The sequence below is a fragment of the Anas acuta genome, chromosome 2, assembly GCF_963932015.1.
Source record: "Anas acuta chromosome 2, bAnaAcu1.1, whole genome shotgun sequence".
NCBI lineage: Eukaryota > Metazoa > Chordata > Aves > Anseriformes > Anatidae > Anas > Anas acuta.
In genome coordinates this window covers 103,706,104-103,712,645 of record NC_088980.1, presented here as the reverse complement: position 1 = coordinate 103,712,645, position 6,542 = coordinate 103,706,104, and the positions used below count along the sequence as shown (strand labels likewise).

General features: G+C 39.0%; 1 long non-coding RNA gene across 2 annotated transcripts; it reads right to left on the bottom strand.

Annotated features, from left to right (window-relative positions):
• Positions 1 to 428: 428 nt before the first annotated feature.
• Positions 429 to 6,330, bottom strand: LOC137850904 (uncharacterized). Of its 2 annotated transcripts, none has more exons than XR_011092887.1 (4): positions 6,116 to 6,330; positions 5,286 to 5,489; positions 1,587 to 1,616; positions 429 to 655 (listed from the first exon to the last, which is right to left on the bottom strand). It is a non-coding gene; the product is annotated as an uncharacterized lncRNA (long non-coding RNA). The 2 variants fall into 2 exon arrangements; XR_011092888.1 differs by having other exon boundaries at positions 5,286 to 5,352.
• Positions 6,331 to 6,542: the final 212 nt, after the last annotated feature.

Here is a 6,542-nt window from a genome sequence, read left to right as displayed (position 1 = left end):
GCTTCAGGAACTTATTCAGGCCCAAGAGACCTGGTTGAAAACAAGTTTGCTTTTCATATAGATTAAATGAAGTCTCCCGTGTTTCAGTGGGGAATGCTAATAGAGGTTTTTTTTGTGAATGGCCTATAACAGCAATGCAGAAAACAAGCCTGGCTGGCACCACCAAGCGCTGTCACATGCGCCTGCAATTCAGGCACAGCTATGCTTATGGGAGCACATTCCACCACCAAATCCAGAGAAAAATGTTAAGGCTTTTACTGTTAGCATAGGTGAACTCATTATTTTTGATTTGGGATCCACAGAAAGTTCAATGATACTTGCTTTTAAGCAAATAGAATGGCCAGACGTGGACCTGTGTGTATCTGAGACTGTCCAGTACCATTGGGACTGGCTATGTAACATCTGCCTAAATAATAAGACCCATAACATTTGTTACCATAATAGTAATGTTTATGGTTACTCATCTCACAACTCCAGCTACATAAAAGTTGGATATCTACTCCAGGCTCTATAATCAGACTACTCTATGCTTTCTATAACCAGTGGAGGGGGGTTAGTTATTCCCTAACAGAAGCACACCCGTACACCATCTTGACCATAAGCCGTAAGAGGACATGGCAGCAGCCAACTCAGCTCCGAGTTCCCAAGGCACCATCTGGAATAGCAGCAAGAAACCCACTGAACAAATTCCCTGAAGATGGATGCAGCACTTGATTACAGTCCGACGGACTAATTAGACTGCCTTACGACCTAGCTTTACAAAAGCCATCGTACAGAGTTGTCAACAGGCCTCCCTGAAAAAAGGAACAAGCCAGAGGGAATTATCTCCTGCTTCCAATTACAGAGAAGATATGTCATTATAACTGCTTTTGTCACTCATCCTTTTCAGAACTGAGTTACCCAGATACAGCATGGTTAGCTCCTGGCATCTCCGTATTACGATACTCTGACTCATCGTGATGATAGTACGGTGCTTGGATCCATGGCAGTAGATCTGCCAGCATCTCTCCACCTGCTTAGCTTTCAGTGTCTTGGTGATAACTGGAAGAAATCTCTGTTGAACTCGCTGTTTTCATGATGAGCCAGGCACATCAGTGGTGAGTTCATATGCATCTTATCCATTTCTACCTTACACCAAAGAAATTCATACATATGAACTGTTTTTTCTGTGCTTTATATGGTTTGAAGCTTGAACCTAGGGCAATGTAGGATGAACCCCAAGTGAAAGGCATATAACATAAAGAGATGTGAGATAGAAGCGTATTTATATGTGCTTACAACCCTCAAAAAATAGGTAAGTGAAACTGTTAATAAAATAGAAGGAATGGAAGGAAAAAGAGAGGAACTCTTGGTAAATGAACTGCAGCAGAAAGAAAAAGAGCATTGGAGAAAAATGCTAATGGAATGAAAAATGGGAGAGTGCACTGAGAAAATAAAAGATGATTTCTCCTTGTGCTATGTCTGGAAGAGGAACTCCGAAGAAATGGCCTGCAGTAAAAGCACAGCTTTTCTCACTGTATTATCCTGTTATTGCTGTGCATAACTCATAATGGCTGAAATTACACAACTCAATTGAAGATGCTTACGTGGTACGTAGCTCTCAGCTTCATGAAACCCTGTTGGTAGAACAATAAATGGTGAGTCAATACAGAAAAATTCACCTGATGTGTGGTTTTAAAAGGCACGGTGCTGTTTAAGGGCAGGAATGCTTTCAGAATCCAAACACACTTTAAAAAAAAAGAAAAAAAAGAGGGCTATTAGATTTGTCATCCTGCAGTTATTTCCATAGGAACTTTGATGCATGGTAAGATTTGTAAGTCGCTCCTGCGATTATCATTAGATGCACACAGAATCTTGGCTTGCCATTTCCCGTCATCTGCAATGCAGCATTTCACTCGTTGGGCAAATGCTGTCTGCCACGTCTGATAGCGGGAACAAGTTCTGATAGGCACTGTTCAGGAGAATGTTTAATTCTCAAGAGCGTTTCCTAATTCCTGGACTGCCAAGTGCACAAACAAAAATATGTTACAAAACAGTTGGACAGAGTGTGCATTCCAAAAAAATGGCATAGGTTTCCAAAAGTGGAAAAGTGGGAAAACCTACTGGTGAGCATTAACATTATTTATTTTAGAGAACTGAACCTTATAACTGCATGCTGCTGCTTATTTCATTAAGTACCAGGAGGTACCGTGCATTCTTGGTTCTGCTTAATTTTCTTTTTGGAGCTGTCAATTCATATCCTAGCCAGTCAAACATCAGCTACCAGTTTCTTAAACTGCATTTTAAATTAAATGTCAGCTATGGAAAATAATGTCATCAAATTACAAATACATACTTTTAATGTCTGCTTTATAATTTTACATGTCAAAATGTGAAGAATGTTGTATGGACTTGACCAAACGCTTATGACTATGGAACAACTACTAGAATAAAGATGACATAAGCATAAGGATCTGTCTAGCTGTTGCCTCTAGATAATCCTGTAGCCTGAGCAAATATAAATATACATAAGGCTTGAATACACACGTAATAGAAGATAATCCTTTCAAGTTTATACAGACAAGATGACTTTCCTTACATCCTCTAAATTAAATTGCACAATTAGTTGTATTGCTTAGAGAGCAGTAAAAGTGTTCAGACCAAAGCACAAGTTTCACAGATGAGAAGCTAGTATCCAGAAATAAAAACTTCGATGTCTGGGGTAGCATCTGTCTCTCAATATGTTTTTTAGGCTTCTTTTCTGTCTTATGATATATGCTGCAGATCATACTGCTTCTTTTAAAAGCCACTTGCCATGTCTGTGTGTGCAAGCCTCAGAGAAGAGTTTTGTAAAGAACAGAGCACTATGTTCCAGGAGACAGGATTAAACTCCGAAAACATAAGGAACTGAAATAATCAGGGACAGAGATATCAGTAGCTACCACAGCGTATATGCAGGGGAAGAAGCTCACCATCTTTGTAGGCATATACACTGCTCACAGGGCTGCTCAAACAAAAGTAATTTGTGTGGTCTATTCCAGTTACAGAAAGTCAAGATGCTTTAGTCTGAGGTGGTTGTGGATTGCTGAATGCTGTGGTGTAGCATAGCCACCAATGTCAATGCACAGACAGGTGCAGATTTATTGTACACCTACAAACCTACATCAACAAGAAACTGTGAAAATTGGACAAGGACATCTGCGTGGAAATTACTGCTTGCAACTTTTACTAATGTCAGGAGATTCATGGTTTTACCACAGCTGATTCGAACCTTCCTCTCCTTCTCAAGTTGAGCTCTTGGTGCCTTTCACACCCAAACAGCAGCCCATCTCTCTTTCATGCCTTCCTTTCTCTTTACTTCAAGTACTGGTCATTGCAGTTGTGACTACCTTTCAAGAAAGAGACCCAGACAATTAACCTGGACATCAGAAATAGCAAACCGTCTACATAATCCCGTGTTTTGTGTCACAAAAAGCCTGTCAATGGGGTCTACTGATTTTTTTTTTGTCACTAGAATTTTTAACAAAATATTTCCCACTCTCAGAAAGATGAGGTACAAGGAATGCAGGTTTCAAAACTGAAGAACAAACCTTAAGACCAACATGGCCAAAATAAAACCTCTGTAATCCAGTACTGGACAATCTATTTTTCTAGAGGAATAAGCTAGTGAAAAGTATTAAAATGCTGCATATAAAATATACACAATGCCAAAAGTTCCAAATGAAAGTAGAAAAGTAAGAATGTTTCTGACGAGTAATCTTTACATAATCTCATTTCAAACTGCATTATGCATCAAGCTGCATGAAACCTGCAAGAAAATATTTACTGCTAAACTAGTAAAAGGAAAATATACCTTAGCAAGATATTATATTTATCCCATTCTAAACATTTAAATATACATCAATCTACAAGGGTTTCTGATTATTTTAAATTATGAGGACCAGGAGGGAGCACTAACATGAAGGGTGTCTACTAAAGCTGTTATGTTTGCCACAGGTTATCTGTGGCCTTGCTGACTACTCACTGTTCATCATAAGCTTGGAAGTACAAAGGCACATCCTCAGTAACTGGGCAAACGGTTTGTTCATGAATACTATAATAATATACATATAGTTAGAAATGTATATGCATATACAGATTAATATATAGAGATAAATCCTTCTCAAATGCATCAGGTCTTCAAAAGGGCTTCATGCACACACCAAGAAAAAAAAAAAAGTAGGAAAAAAAAAAAAAGAGGAAAACTAGGGGGAATCTCCAAAGCAGATCAGCAAGAGTATTTAAAATATATGACCTGCTCCTGAAAGGTCAAAGTAAATGGGGTTGATGGGTTGTTATTTGTTCTACAATGTGAACTATTAACAGGGACCCAAACAAGATCCCATAGGATAAAAACAAGTGTATTATGTGGGACAAATAGTGTTTATATATTCCTGTTTGGGCAAGACAGCCTACCTCACTCCCTCACACACGAAGTCATTGAGCTCACTGGTTTCAATTTGCTGTTATCCCTCTCTTTCTGTAACTAAGATGCAATCAATTGTTTTCACTGCTTGCTGAAACAAGAAAAAGTGGGAAATTTGCAGACTTTCCATAGTGAAAATATTTTAAGGACATTTAGGTAAACATTTGTCTATTATGATCTAGAGGAATTCATCCTGACTCCCCAGAAAGGACAGGACTAGAACTAGCTCAGTTCTGGCAATCACTTCTTGCTTTGCATTTCACACTCACTGGCCATACAATTAGGTTAAGCACGTATTTTTCCAATCAAATGACCTCTGCAAGAAATTATTCTTCTAAAAGTAAAGCATCCTAAATTGGCTCTTAAAAATTCAAGTAGGATGATGATTGTTTTGTGTGGAAGCTTTTCCAATTAATTTTCATTGAGCAGGCCAGCATGTGGCTGCCGCCTGAGCAGAGCAGCTGCTAGTCTTTAATAGTTTTGCATTGCTTTGTTTTCTCTGAAACTCTGTGTGCATATGTTTGGCCATTAGCAAGTTCTGAAGAAAAAAAAAAAAAAAAAAAAAAAAACACAACAAACCACCACCACCGAAGTGCTGTGTCATTTAGCATGCTTTATATAGCAAAAATTACACACCTTCATATGCCTAAGTAAAAATAACTGTGTCTCTGCCTGTGAATTTATCCCATTATGTGACTGAGTGTATACTGGGTCCAGAGCAATTATATGTGTAGATAAAACCAAATGTTATTAAATATAACCAAAATATTATAAAAAGCCATCGGGAGAGATCAGCACCAGGTAAGAACACTTAGAAATTGTTTTACTTGCTCTGTCTCACCTTTCACTTTCCCTTTAGACTTTACAGGAACTTCACCTGCTCGGCCCCAGCCATCCCCATGGTTTGTCTGTGTAGAAAAGCCACAGTTACAGACTGGAAATACCGAGGAAACAGAAAAGAGCAGCTGCAAATGAATGCTCAAGAGACCAGGACAGAGGAATCAATCACTTTCCAACCAATAGCTCTCCACACAGGAAAGGCTACCTGTGAAAAATAAGCAAAGAAAACAGAAAGCTTGTGAGAGGAAGGAGAGGTAGACTCTGAACTAAAGTCCACTGCCACAAGTGTAGGTTATTCTTCCCGTTGTTATTACTGTAAAGCTCTTTAATCAGAGGAAAGAGTCAAAAGACTCAGTTTCAGTACCCTTGGAAGACTTTGGATGAAGAGGCTCACGAAATGTGTTTTGTTTTCCCACAATGTGTATGCATAGTCCCTGTCTATTGACAGAAGAGGATAGTTATTTCAACACACGTGCCTGTCCTTCGGCAGGGTGTAGCCCTTAAAATGACAATGCATATTAACAGGAAAATGTGAAGAGCCAGCTCTGAAGATTAGCTTTGTTTTGTACTACCGCTTAGTTGCTGTGCCGTATGGAAAACGCATGTTGATAACAGATGTAGAGCTCACCATTCATTAATATTTAAGTGATAAGACACAATAGGCAGGCACCTTCATTGTTGCAAGAGTCACTGGTACATTACGAGGCACAAAGCGCAAGAATAAGTGGCTTTAGCTATTTATAATGTGCATTTCCTTAGAAATGTACTTATGAATTTAGGCTTTTTTTTTTCCTTCAAAATACAATATATTCAGGAAGGGAGGATACTTACATTTATGCATTCACTCGCTGTTACTGGCAGTCACTGACACAGGGCAAGTCCCTCTGACAGCTGGTGAGGAACAGAGAGCTCCGTCCTGAATTCTTACACCCCTGCATAACATACAATGGGGCTGCACCTGGTATTTAACCAGGATGGCAAGTCCCTGAAAGGAATTCAAAATTACAACACCTGACTCTGCAGGCTTGCATCTGAACTTGGAAAAATGTGGGAGACATTGTCATGATCTTTACTGGGGTTTCCAAATACAGTCAGGCTTTCTGCAACACAGGAAAGAAAGTTAATTCAATTCTGAAGGATTTTACTTCTTTTTACTTAAATGAGCAGTGATGCTAACTTAATTGCTGGTGATCAAATATTCTAAATCCACTGCTGAAATTTCATCTCCATCTTAAGAAGTGCAAATTGCACCGGGCTT